This window comes from Gorilla gorilla, chromosome 2 (genome assembly GCF_029281585.2).
Source record: "Gorilla gorilla gorilla isolate KB3781 chromosome 2, NHGRI_mGorGor1-v2.1_pri, whole genome shotgun sequence".
NCBI classification, from domain to species: Eukaryota; Metazoa; Chordata; class Mammalia; order Primates; family Hominidae; genus Gorilla; species Gorilla gorilla.
The window spans coordinates 109391873-109405683 of NC_086017.1; positions in this window are offsets into that span (position 1 = coordinate 109391873).

The window sequence follows — 13811 nt, forward strand, 5'->3', positions numbered from 1 at the left end:
AGTAAACATGTATAAAGCACTTAATATGTGATTGGCACTGTTTTAATTGCTTTACATTTGTTAACATAGGTCATCTTTTCTACTATCCTATTGAGGTATGTATTATTTATACAGAATTACATTGAATTCTAACCTCAAAATCTAGCTACCAAGTCCATGTTCTTCAGCAGTTTGTGATATTTATGCTACATATAGTGATACAGTTGCAAGTATATGACCCTACAAGTGGATAAGAGTTTAGCTAAAACACTGTAAATAAATGAATAAACAGATGCAGGAAGTGGTTTGTTGCATAATAGGGAGTTTCTATCCATGTTTCTATAGTTGTGTCACCAAACCACAGGTTGGTACTTTGAAAAAAATCAGTGCTGTAAAAGCTTTCATATCATTAACATTCCTTAATTCTGAACTCAGTAAAAGCTTAATCAAAGATGGTATTAGGAGAATACGAGTTCTCTAGCATTTTTTATTTGTTTGTTTCCATAACTATAGGATTTGTTTTCAAAGAGTAACAACCATAAGACATTTACAGTTCCTTTCTTGAATGCAAATAATGGTTAGGGGCTGGAGGCACCTAAACTGTGAGACAAGGTATTGATTCCTATTGAGCTTTCATAATTCTGGTTCAGAGTGATGTCAGAGGCCAGACTATTTTTTTTTTTTTTTTTTTTTTTTGTGGCAGGGTCCCTCTCTGTCGCCCGGGCTGCAGTGCAGTTGTGTGATCTCAGCTCACTGCAACCTCCACCTCCCAGGCTCAAGTGATTCTCGTGCCTCAGCCTCCCAAGTAGCTGGGATTACAGGCACATGCCACCACACCTGGCTAACTTTTGTATTTTTAGCAGAGACTAAACAGGGTTTCACCATGTTGGCCAGGCTGGTCTCAAACTCCTGGTCGCAAGTGATCTGCCTGCCTTGGCCTCCCAAAGTGTTGGGATTGCAGGTGTGAGCCACGACACCCAGCCCAGACTACCTTTTGCTCAGCACTTGGCTCTGTGGGGGTGAGCAAAAACTTCAACCCTCCACACCTCAATTTTCTCATGCATGCAATGAGAATAACTTCCTCGGGGTTATTTCAGATATTGACTAAGTTAACTTAAGTAATGTTAGAACACTGTCTGGCACCGTCAGTGTTGGGTATTAGCACTACCTGGTGTGAAGAGAGATAGAGCATATAAATGTAAATTTAAGTTTACAAAGAGATAAATAATTTTATGTGAGAGTCAGGTGAGAGTTACAGATACCAAATATACCTGGGTTTAAAGAGAGGTGTGACTGTTATGGGTGGCAGTGTTGTGGCCCACAGGGGCAGACTCTCAGGGTGAGGATACTTGAGCAGGGCCAGGAAATGAATTATTTTGTTCACCTTTGATGTGGCCCACATTCAAATGCTTCACAAGTACAACGTTCTCAGCTAAGCTAAGGTGGTCTTCAATATGCGCTTGACCACAACGGAAAAAAAAAAAAAAAAAAAAGAACGAAAAAGTTAAACAACAGGTGGGAAGTCAATGCTGAATAAAAAATTAAAATACGCAAAAGTTAACATGTTATTTCCTTCCTAAATAAAACACATGTGCATACAAAAATACATATATAATATTCTGATATATTTATAAATACCTATCCTTGAATTGTTTTTCACTTTTCCAGCCAAATTCCCTCATCAAATTACTGAATTTTCCTAGCTTAAAAATTATTATTTTTGATTTTGACTAGAGAAAGTGAAAGGCAATTTACTGCCACATCTATCTATATTACATAAACATACATGCTCATATATACTTTCCACTGGGAAGGGAAGAATCATGATATGAAAATGACTAAACTCTTTCTCTCTGACTGATCTAGTCTCCTCTTCTTCCTACCTTTAAAGTGCTGAACAGTCATTTGCCCAGCTTTCTATGTATCAAATATCTGATTGTTTTAATGTCTTCAGTGTGGCTTTAACTGATTTCCTGAATACCTAATGTCCACATAACACTTAACAGCTTGTAAAACTCTTTCCCATATGTTATTTTATTGACTTCCCACAGTAATTTTTGGAAGTACACATTACTCATTCTCTTTTACAGAGGAGTTAAGAGTAGAGTCTGTGTGATGTCCCCTAAATCACACAGCTATGACTGGTCTGAAATACGGGCTCAGGTTGTATGGGAATACTACCAAAGATTTCAGAAATGATCATTATGCATTCACGGGTCCTCTGGTGCCTGGTTATAAAGTAAAAGGGTGAACAATTCAGATTTATATTTGAATCTCTGTCTATAAAGTTTTTTTGTGTTACAGCCACTTGTCTTACTTTTATTTCATTTTTTTTTCTTCTATCTGAAAGAAAGCTAGACAGTTATTTCCCCTCACAAGTTTCAAAAACCTGCCAGGCAGAGACTGATTCCCACAACCCCTCTCTGTGGTCTGGGCTTCAGGGAACAAGAAGTAGAGTGGCGGACCACATTCTTCCTCTAGTAGCAGAGACACACTGGACCACTGGGTCCTGGGAAACTTTTCCCAGGGACTGTCTTTATTGCTCCACTCTCACGACAATAACACACACTCAAACAAGCACTCACGTAACCCTGTATACAGCTGCATCAGCACCCAGAAAACGTGGCCTAATGTGGCAAAGGTAATTCCTACCATAAAGTCCTTTAGCAGAAATGGTTCACGATGGGCCTGTAATAATGTAAGGAATTTTTACAAAGAGCCAGGGGTAGGGCACAGGGAAAGGGTGGGGAAGGGCCATTAGGGGAGATGTAAGCGGGACACTCAAGATGGACCAGGAACTTATTTGAAAGCGGTAGTTAACAACCAGAAGGGAGAAGAATTTCACCCAACCCAGGAAATAGGAACCCGTGGCCTAACGACCCCTTGGGAATCCTGTGTCTTTAGCGGAAGGCATGAGAAAAAAGGAGTAAAGTGAAGTATAACTGAAGCTTCAGGAATTAGAGAAAATGGAAAGGGTGCATGTAGGAAGGAAAAGAAAGACAAGGTGGAGGTTAAAGGCAAGTCGCAGGTTTTAGTGGCATGGTGATTAATTTTATGTCAACATGGTGGGGCCATAGTGCCCAGATATGTGGTCAAACGTTATTCTGGATGTTTCTGTAAGAGTGTTTTGGGTGAGACTAACATTTAAATAAGTGGATTTTGAGGAAAGCAGTTTGCCCTTTATAAAGTGGGTGGGCCTCATCCAGTCAGTGGATGTTCTAAGTAGAACAAAAGACTGACCTTCCTGAGCAAGAGAGAATTCTGGCAGCAGGCATGAACTGCAGATTTGGGACTTGCCAGTCTCTATATTCACCAATTCCTTAAATAAAGCTATATACAGACATACACACATGCATCCTATTGGTTCTGTTTCTCTGGAAAACCCTAACTATCACAAGCAGGCTGTGGTCATCAAGCTACATAGGGAGGGATATGAAGCTGGTGAACAAAAAACAGGGTATAGCAGGAAGCCAAACTGCGGCTCTATTAGGCAGGCATTTGAACACTGACCTTGCTCTTGGCCTCATCTTAATTTCCCACCATTAGTTTCCCTTTGTCAACTTTTCTTATTTTTAATTGAATTCATCTCACTATATTTTATGCATTATTATATATGTCACCTTAAGTCCTTTCTGGGACAAATTAGAAGTATAAATAAATAGATTATTATCATCTGGAGCAATTACATTAAGACTAGATTTAGATTCTCTACAAATAAAGAAGGGACATGAATTACACAAATCTAAGAAACAATGATGAAGAGATATAGATGATAAATGACATAAAATTTAAAAGATGTGCAGTAGCAATCCAAGTGTGTATGCAAGGGAAAGTAGTTTAGTCATAGGATAGAAAGTATTGAGATTAATCAAGAGGCTAAAACATCAAACCACAGAGATATAAGCAAGCAGCAAAAACTTCATTTAAAAAAAAAGGTTTACAAATCAGTGAAAATGCATTTTGTGTTAGTATGCCCACCTAAATTTTTTGAACATTATATAATTAAAATATTTTCTGATGGGAGAAAATTAAAAGGTTCGAGAATGAAGATGTACGAGGTCATGAAAACATAATGCTGTGTTCTCTTTGTACATATGTACAAAGACTATAGAGTAAGACTTCTTACTGTAAAAAAATTCTGAACTAATAAAAATTCAGGTGTACTTTTGCCCTATGTCAATAAGATGAGTCGATGGGATTTCTGACTTTACCTAAGATTATAGCAAAGCACTAATAAATTGAAGAACAATCAGCAGTTAACTTAGACTTTCACACCACAAAAGCAGAGTAAGAATGAGAGGACTCCACCCCAGCTACCCACACAGGAACCGGGCCAGGGTAAAATCAAACTCTGTTGTGGCCTGAGACACAGGGTTTGATTTTTACCCTGGCCAAGTCCTTGTGTGGGTAGCTGGGGTGGAGCTACCCACACAACAGGAACAACATTGAGAGGAAGCCCAAAGATTTTTCAGGGAGAAGCATTATTCAACTTGTTACCCATTTTTCCTAAACAGAAAGTGTCTTCAGTCTCATGCTTTTGCTTATCCCTGTGGTATTTACACCAATCAGACCATGAAGTGATGATGCTGTGGTGGCAGCACAAAAAAACTGTGTTGGAGTTTTGAAGCATTGATAGCATTTCCTTCAAGTTGTCACTAAAATACAATTTGAAGAAAATAAGGTAGAGCTGTAAAAACCAGAATATGCTTTTCTTTTAGTGTCTTTCTATACAAACAGAAATATACCCAAGTTCCTCTGGAACTCATGAGATATCTTCATGATAGAGCCAGAGGGCTGCTGTGTTTAGAAAACATAACCCTAGACACAGTGATCATTTATTTAAATGTAACTTCTAAACTCTCAAGCAAAAACTTGAAAAAGGTCACACATCTGGACCATTGTCCAGCACCCACTTTATAAAATACCTTCCCCTATACCTTGAGGTGTACAAAATCTGTGACTTAGTTTGCATTTTATAAACAATAGTTTTACTTATTATTAACATAGACAGAAAAGACATTTGGGCACCATGTATAAAGTTCTATGAATCTTTAAGAACGATTGGAACCTGTTAAAGAATACTTTTCTCAGAACATATCTTACTTCTTAAAGTTAAAACTAGTTAGACGATAACGTGTATTTAATTGAGCTCAACAGTGAGGTCAAAAACAGGAAGAGGTCTTTAAGAACAGTGGTAATGTAATGGCAACACATGATAAAAATTAATGTAACAGAATGGAAAGTTTTTTCTAATAAGAAGCATCTATATGATAAAAATATGCACAATTAAAATGTTTTGAGGGCTTAAAAATCCATGGCCTTTACTCTTTAATATTTTTATTAATCTAATAAATAAAATCAGTTAAACAATCAAATAGTAGTAAAAGGTTATGACAAAACCCAGCAATTCCCTTTCCATTTCTATTCACCTCAGCCCTGCTGCCCCAAAGCAGCAACTTTTAAATCTTTTTGATCTTTCTATTTACCTCTGTATTTCTAAGTTTAATCTCTTATCTGTTCTATTATGTATTCATTAGAAGCCTGCCTGTCTGTGGTCTCTTTACTTATTTTTTCTCTTTCTCTTATATTTGGAGATTTTTCCTCAAATATCTGATGACCCTGGCTATCTATTATTCTTTCTAATGTTTTCTCATTGATTCAAGTAATTTTGTTTGCTCTTATTTTTATTATAAGTTCTAGGGTACATGTGCACAACGTGCAGGTTTATTACATAGGTATACATGCGCCATGCTGGTTTTGCTGCACCCATCAACTTATAATTTACATTAGGTATTTCTCCTAACACTATCCCTCCCCCAGCCCACCACCTCCCAACAGGCCCCGGTGTGTGACGTTCCCCTCCCTGTGTCCAGGTGTTCTCATTGTTCAACTCCCACCTATGAGTGAGAACATGCAGTGTTTGGTTTTCTGTCCTTGTGATATTTTGCTGAGAATGATGGTTTCCAGCTTCATCCATGTCCCCGTAAAGGACATGAACTCATTCTTTTTTATGGCTGCATAGTATTCCATGGTGTGTATGTGCCACATTTTCTTTATCCATTCTATCATTGAGGGACATTTGGGTTGGTTCCAAGTCTTTGCTATTGTGAATAGTGCCACATTAAACATACATGTGCATGTGTCTTTATAGTAGCATGATTTATAATCCTTTGGGTATATACCCAGTAATGAGATTGCTGGGTCAAATGGTATTTCTAGTTCTAGATCCTTGAGGAACCGCCACACTGTCTTCCACAATGGTTGAACTAATTTACACTCCCACCAACAGTGTAAAAGCATTCCTATTTCTCCACATCCTCTCCAGCATCTATTGTTTCCTGACTTTTTAATGATTGCCATTCTAACTGGCGTGAGATGGTATCTCATTATGGTTTTGATTTGCAATTTTCTGATGACCAGTGATGATGAGCATTTTTTCATATGTCTGTTGGCTGCATAAATGTCTTCTTTTGAGAAGTGTCTGTTCATATCCTTTGCCCACTTTTTGATGGGGTTGTTTTCTTCTTGTAAATTTTTTTAAGTTCTTTGTAAATTCTACTTTGTAAAGTAGGGGCAAAGAAAAGAGTTAATCAGTTTGTAGTGAAAATGTCAAAGCCTACAGCAGTATTTTTTTTTTTCTCCAGAACTATTCATTATTTATTTGGAAAAAAAAAAAAAAGCCCTTGAATCTCCTGCCCAGCTGGAGACCAAGTTCCCATAAAGAAACGGGGCAGCCGATGGGCTAGAGCCCTCAGTCAGTAGCTCACTTGCTCACTTTCAAGAAACCCCTTATTTTCAGCCCCAGTCGATTATCTGCCTTTGAAAGGTTTAAATAACAGGGGGAGATGCTTAAGGCATAAAAAAGAAAACAATGAGTATTCAAAATTATATATGCAATATGATTTAACTACATTAAAATATGCATAAAATACCTAGAAAGAAATATACCAAAATTTTGGGTATTTATGGTTACTTCTGAGTGGTGGAATCAAATGTAATTATACCCTTAATACCATTGTTTATTTTCCAAGATTTCCACAAAGCATACACACTAATTTAAATACGTGGGAAAAATACTTGATTTTTAAAGAAACATGTATCAGGATGCCAACAAGAAAACCCACAGAAGTGAATGTTAGTATCAGAGTAAGAGTTTTTCTGATCATAGCTTAAAAGATTTTAATTAAATACTTGATATACACATTAATATTTATAAAATGAGTAGGATACTAAGAAATATCCTATTAATATATTGAAATGTTGAAATGGCCACTTGTATATCAGAATCCAGCTGTAGAACACTACTAAGAACTTTGAAGCCATCTGTGAATCCTGCCTCAGTTCCATTCTCCATTCACTGAATTTGGTATTTGTCATTAGCTTTTCATTAGTTTTATCACTTATGTGTATCTTTAAATAGCCTATGGCCTAGCTTTGCATCTTTTGAATTTTGTACAAATGGAACCACATTGCATGTATTGTTCTGCAGGTTATTTTATCTTCACTCAATGTCTGTGATATTCATCCATATTAATTTTCCCAGTTCTGTAATTTATATACACATAACATGAGTCTAGGGCATTTCATTTTATTAATATACCAGAATTTATTTATCTATTCTTCCATTTATTAAACTTGGGTTGCTTCTAGATTTTGTCATTACAAACAATTTTACCTCTTCTTTTCTAATCTTTGTATTTCTAATTCTTTCTCTTGTCTAAACTTATTAGCTTAGCATCTCTAATACAATATTGAATATAGTGATACTGAAGATCCTTATCTTGTTTCTGCCTGCTAATTTCTCTTTTTCTTTTTCTTCAGTTTGCTTGGTTGTCTTGTAAAATTTCTTGATTGAGAAATAGTTTATTTTCATTTTTCCTTCTTTATCAATATAAATATTTAAGCCTTTAAGAAAACACTGTATTAGTTATGTCTCATAGGGTGTAGTAGGTATTGTTTATATCATCAGTATTTCCTAGATATGAGTAATTTTGGTTTATATTTCCCCTTTGATCCAAGACTGGGCTAAGAAAAAAAGCTGTTGTAATTTACAAGATGTTGGAGTTTTTAGTTTTTTATTTGCTTTTTCATTTTTGTCTTGTTGTATTATAGAGAATATTGTCAGTATAATTTGTTTTTTAAAATTTATTATGGAGTTTGTAAAGAATTTTGTCAATTTTTATGAATGTCCCTAGGTACTTGGAAGGGTTGTCTCTATTTTCAGGGTTCAGAGTTCAAAATATATATAACTTAGAGATACTTTGTTACTCATGTAATTTACATCTTCTACATCTTTAATGTGCTTCCCCTGACTTGCTCTGTCAGGGACTAAGTGAAATAATTCAACAACTACAAGTGTGCATCAGTCTAGCTCCTAGATTTTTTTCTCCTTGTGAATATAGTTATGTACTTTGGTCCATTGATATTTATAGTGTTTTACATTCACATTTTAAGTACCCTTCTTTTTCTTATGTTATGCTTTTAGATGTGAATTCCATGATGGCTGATATGAGTATCATAACTCCTTCATTTTTTTAAGTTTGTACTTGCCTGGTATAGCTATCGTTTTTTACTTTCTGAAGTATTTTGTCTTAAAGGTATCTGTTTTTTATAGCATCTATTTCTTTATGGTCCCACTTGAAATATTTTAACAGTATGTTATGAAACTTTTATTTATTGATATGTATGTCATTTTTTATTGATTGATAGGATGGGTATGTTTGCTATAGCTTTATCATATGGTTCTTGTTATTTTCTAAATTTGTAGTTTAAAGTCTCTCACTTAAGTTTGGTTTATATTTCTAGTCTACTGATTACCTTTACTATACTGTATTTAACATCTTCATTCTCCATTTCTTTAGACAGTGTCCATTAGTTTTCTCTAAAACCAATGGGAAATTAGCATCCTTTCACTTCCTGCCCTGTAACTCCAGCCAGAGGTAAGAAGCCAAGCTTTATGGTCATTATATTCTTTCTTTGGTTTATCAAGACATTCTGCTTTCTTCTCCACTTTCATTTTTAGTCCATCAAATTGTAAAAACGTATACACTATTTGAATAAGCAATTTTTCAATTACAAGCTGCTGATATTTTTACACCCAAAATGTGCTTATTTGTGATATACCCACATAATTAAATTAATGTATTGTAGACATAATAAAATTACACACAAACAGAGCTTTTGAAATGATAAAAATGTTTTCCTACCTTTCTTCACTGAATCACACACACCCCCTGGGGTATAAACTCTAAATTGAATACACACATTCAGATGAATAGTCCTCAATCTTTTTAGAATTATGTTTCCTCTGAGAGTCAAATTAACATTATTCATTCTCAGACAAAAATGTTCACATTTTCTCAGGCAACTCGCAGTTCAGAGATGGCCAAGGAACTCAGATGCTAAGCATTTAGACATTCAGCATTACTGGAATTGTAGACATTGCCAACTTCAGAATCTCCCAATCATAAAGTGAGACATGAAACACAGTGGAGACATTTGACAAGACATAAACAGCATAGTCAAATTAGCCATGCTTGATTAAATATGTAATAACTCCTTTAGATAATCTGTCCAACAGCATAGTTCAACAAGAGTCAGATTTCAAATAATTTTCTCATTTCCCTCCGTCTTTGCCTCTCCTCTTTTTCTGTCCTGTTCTCCACCTCTTCTCTCTCGTTTCTCCTTCTTCCTCCCAGCACTTTTTCATTCTCCCTCCTTCCTTGCTTTTCTTTACTTTCTCCTCCTCCACTCCCTGCCAAAAAAAACAAACAAAAAACCCCCTGCAGATTAGATTTTCTGCTCCACCTACTGGTTCTTTCAAGAATCTCATATTCTTGAGAAACTGAAGACACTACCTGGTATGTTAATGGAGATAATTTTATCATCTAAATTTTAGTATCTGAGAAGACCTTGATAATGTATAGACTAGGATCATTTTTAAGTGTTAACTTAAATCCCAATTTATCAAACATATTAACATAGAGTATAGATCATGTTAACATCTTCTATTTGGAAACAACCATTGTAATATTTGAGCCTTTATTACAATCACATCCCACTTGTCTCTTTAAATTTCCTTCCTCCTATTCTATTTGTTCAGATAGCTGCTTCTCAGCTGTCTTTCCTGATACCTCATCCCGTGTTCATTTCTCTGCCCCCAGTTTGGTCTGTGATGCTCTTTTATTACACTGCATGCACTTCCTTGGGTGGCTTACCTTCTTCCACTTCTTCGATTATCACTTTTACGAAATTGGCAGACTTGTGTTTCTAGACTGAGCTCTCCTGAGTTCACATCTCTAAATACTGGTACAGGTAGCTTGCAAGCATTTCAAGCACCTCAAAACTGCTCTTCTCGTTTTTGTTAATGACATTTAATCTGCTTCAATTATCTATTACTGTTTAGCAAACCACTCCAAGCTTAATGACATATAACAGCAACCATTTTATCACGCTCACAGATTCTATGAGTCAGGAATTCTGATAGGGCACAGCAGCGATGGCTTGTCTTTGCTCCACACACGAGGGCACGTCAGCTGAAGACTGCCTCTTGCTGTTTGGGGAGATACCATATCTCCCACACATTACTAAGATGAAGAGTCGGGGTGGGCGGCAGAGAGGTAAAGATGAAAGTAGGTCCTTATTTTTGCTTCTTAGGAATACATTATTTTTAAGCACCACACTCACGTTGAATAGCATATAAGATCAAGTACACATTAAAAAACAAAGAGTACTTTCAGCAGAATTTGTATTAAGGTAGTTTTTTGTTTTTTGGTTTTTTTTGAGACAGAGTTTCGCGCCGTCGCGCAGGCTGGAGTGCAGTGGCACGATCTTGGCTCACTGCACCCCCTGCCTCCCAGGTTCAAGAGATTCTCCTGCCTCAGCCTCCTGAGCTGGGATTACAGGCGCTCATCACCACGCCTGGCTAATTTTTGTATTTTTAGTAGAGATGGGGTTTCACCATGTTGGCCAGGCTGGTCTTGAACTCCTGACCTCAGGTGATCCACCCACCTCGGCCTCCCAAAGTGCTGGGATTACAGGCATGAACCACCGTGCCCAGCCTGTATTCAGGTAGTATTAATTTAAATGGTCTTTGAGGACAGCTGAACTAGTTATTTTTAATAAACTACAGTTTGAACCACAAGAAATTGCTGAATTTGCATATTATACTAATGGTTAGAAGAATGTCAAGCAGCAGGTGTGGAACAGATTCTAAAAGCCTGTCTCCCTCATCAAGTCAGAAAATGGAAGCAATCTTGACCAGATCTGAGCATAGATAAATTGCTATAAAGACTTTTATTTATGAAAGCATTATTCACTTGATATTACATAAGAGGCATTCAGCCAGTACAGCTTTGTGAACTTTGATACCTCTCAACCATCTCATAAGAAAACACATCCACGACAGAGTCAATGTTGCAACTCTAAATGACTGAAAAGTCAATTTACTTTCCTAAGTGGCTGTATTTGCATCAACCTATTGAAACCATGATGGGTTAGATTATGACAAGTTTTATGTTCAAACGCATTTTGAAATATGAAGGGATTAACAGTAAAAGAATTATTGAAAATACTGTTTGAATGAGCTTAAGATCTAGAATAGAGCTGGCTACACTGATCGGAAGAGGAAATGCAGTTCAACTACCTTGCTCTGCTGGTATATGTTAGTGAATATCCAGTATAAAACCACTTGTAGGCCAGGCACCGTGGCTCATGCCTGTAATCCCAGCACTTTGGGAGGCCGAGGCAGGTGGATTCCCTGAGGCAGGATTTCAAGACCAGCCTGGCCAACATAGTGAAACCTTGTCTCTACTAAAAAAATACAAAAAATTAGCCGGGTGTGCTGGCTCATACCTGTAATCCCAGCACTTTGGGAGGCTGAGGTGGGTGGATCACCTGAGGTCAGGATTTCAAGACCAGCCTGGCCAACATGGTGAAACCTTGTCTCTACTAAAAAAATACAAAAATTTAGCCGGGTGTGCTGGCTCATGCCTGTAATCCCAGCACTTTGGGAGGCCAAGGCGGGTGGACCACCTGAGGTCAGGATTTCAAGACCAGCCTGGCCAACATGGTGAAACCTTGTCTCTACTAAATAAATACAAAAAATTAGCCGGGCGTGCTGGCACATGCCTGTAATCCCAGCTAGTCGGGAGGCTGAGGCAAGAGAATCGCTTGAACCCAGGAGGCAGAGGTTGTGGTGAGCCAGGATCACACCATTGCACTCCAGCCTGGGCAACAAGAGTGAAACTCTGCCTCAAAAAAAAAAAAAAAAAAACACTTGTAGAAACAGGTCTGTGAGTGTATTATTCTGTTTTCATACTGCTATAAAGAACTGCCCGAGACTGAATAATTTATAAAGGAAAGAGGTTTAATTGACTCATAGTTCAGCATGGCTGGGAGGCCTCAGGAAACTTATAATCATGGCAGAAGGCAAAAGGGAAGCAAGGCGCCTTCTTCACAAGGTGGCAGGAAGGAGAAGTGCTGGGCAAAGAAGGGAAGAGCACCTTATAAAACTATCAGATCCTGTGAGAACTCACTCACTACCACGAGAACAGCACAGGGGTGGTTTACCCCCATGATTCAATTACCTCCACCTGGTCTCTCCCTTAACACCTGGGGACTTGGGGGATTACAATTCCAGGTAAGATTTGGGTGGGGACACAAACCCTAACCATATCAGTGAGGTTTTATGTTGTACAACTTATGACTTGATTTCAGGTAACAATACAAGGGAATTTAGTCAAGCCATTTACAAATGTCTAAGCGTCACTAACTTAAATGTGCTAATTTAGGTTTATTATGAAATTGGATTGTTATGTGTTTCTTTGGGAAGAAAGATGAAATTTTAAAATGTGAGATTTCAAATACATAATTCATACTTGTGGCAGGGATAATATAATACATCCTTGAAAACAATTTCTAAATGGGCTTTTAGAGATACTGGGAACTTCTGTTTTCACAGACTAGGAATAAGACAGTTATACAGACAACTAAACAACACTAAGCTTGATACTACAATATATTGCAAAACAGTGTTGGAAAACAAAGGTTAACACATCATTCATTAGGTAGCAGGTACTATAAATAAGGAAAGATCCACCTTCAATATTTTGTAATAAGTGGGATGTGGATTGAATGACTGTAAATAGAATATGTTGAGAGCAATACTAAAAGTAAAATGTGCTGAAAGGGTAGAAGAGATTGACTCCAAGGAAGGTTTCTTGAAGAAGATTTAAAATGGGCATGGAAGGATGAGCAGGCACATAAGACATTCCAAGCAGAGATAGCAGCAGCCTGAGAAAAGGCCAGAGGGGGTATAATTTGGGGGAAGTTCAGGAAAAGTGGTGAGTGGTGAGTATATGGTCTGAGACTGAAGTGCACAGAGAAATGTAGAAGATAAGTCTGAAACACGAGATAGGAGTTAAATGGTGGATTGCTTGAATGTCAGACTGACTTTAGAATTCTGTCCGGAGAGGAGATTCTTTGACTATTTCAGCAGGGTGGTGATAATGGGACCTAGGAAAATAATTCTGAAGAGAGGGAAAGGTCAGAGTGCCCAGAGGCAGGGAGAGCATTGCAAAAGTTCAGATGAGAAAGTATGTGAGACTAAAGTAGGGTGGTGGCAAAGGGCAGAGGAAGGAAACCAGGAGCCATTTGAAAGGGGGACTCAACAGGAACTAATTAGGGCAATGTGGAGGGTTGAGTCCAATCTATTTTGTGGTTTTGAGTGTGGAAGGCTGTGTGGAGGTTTTGAAGATGACTGGGATCCAATTCCCTTCCACTCGAATCTGGAACTGTCCTTAATGACAGACTTGTCAGGAGTCCAGTGGAAT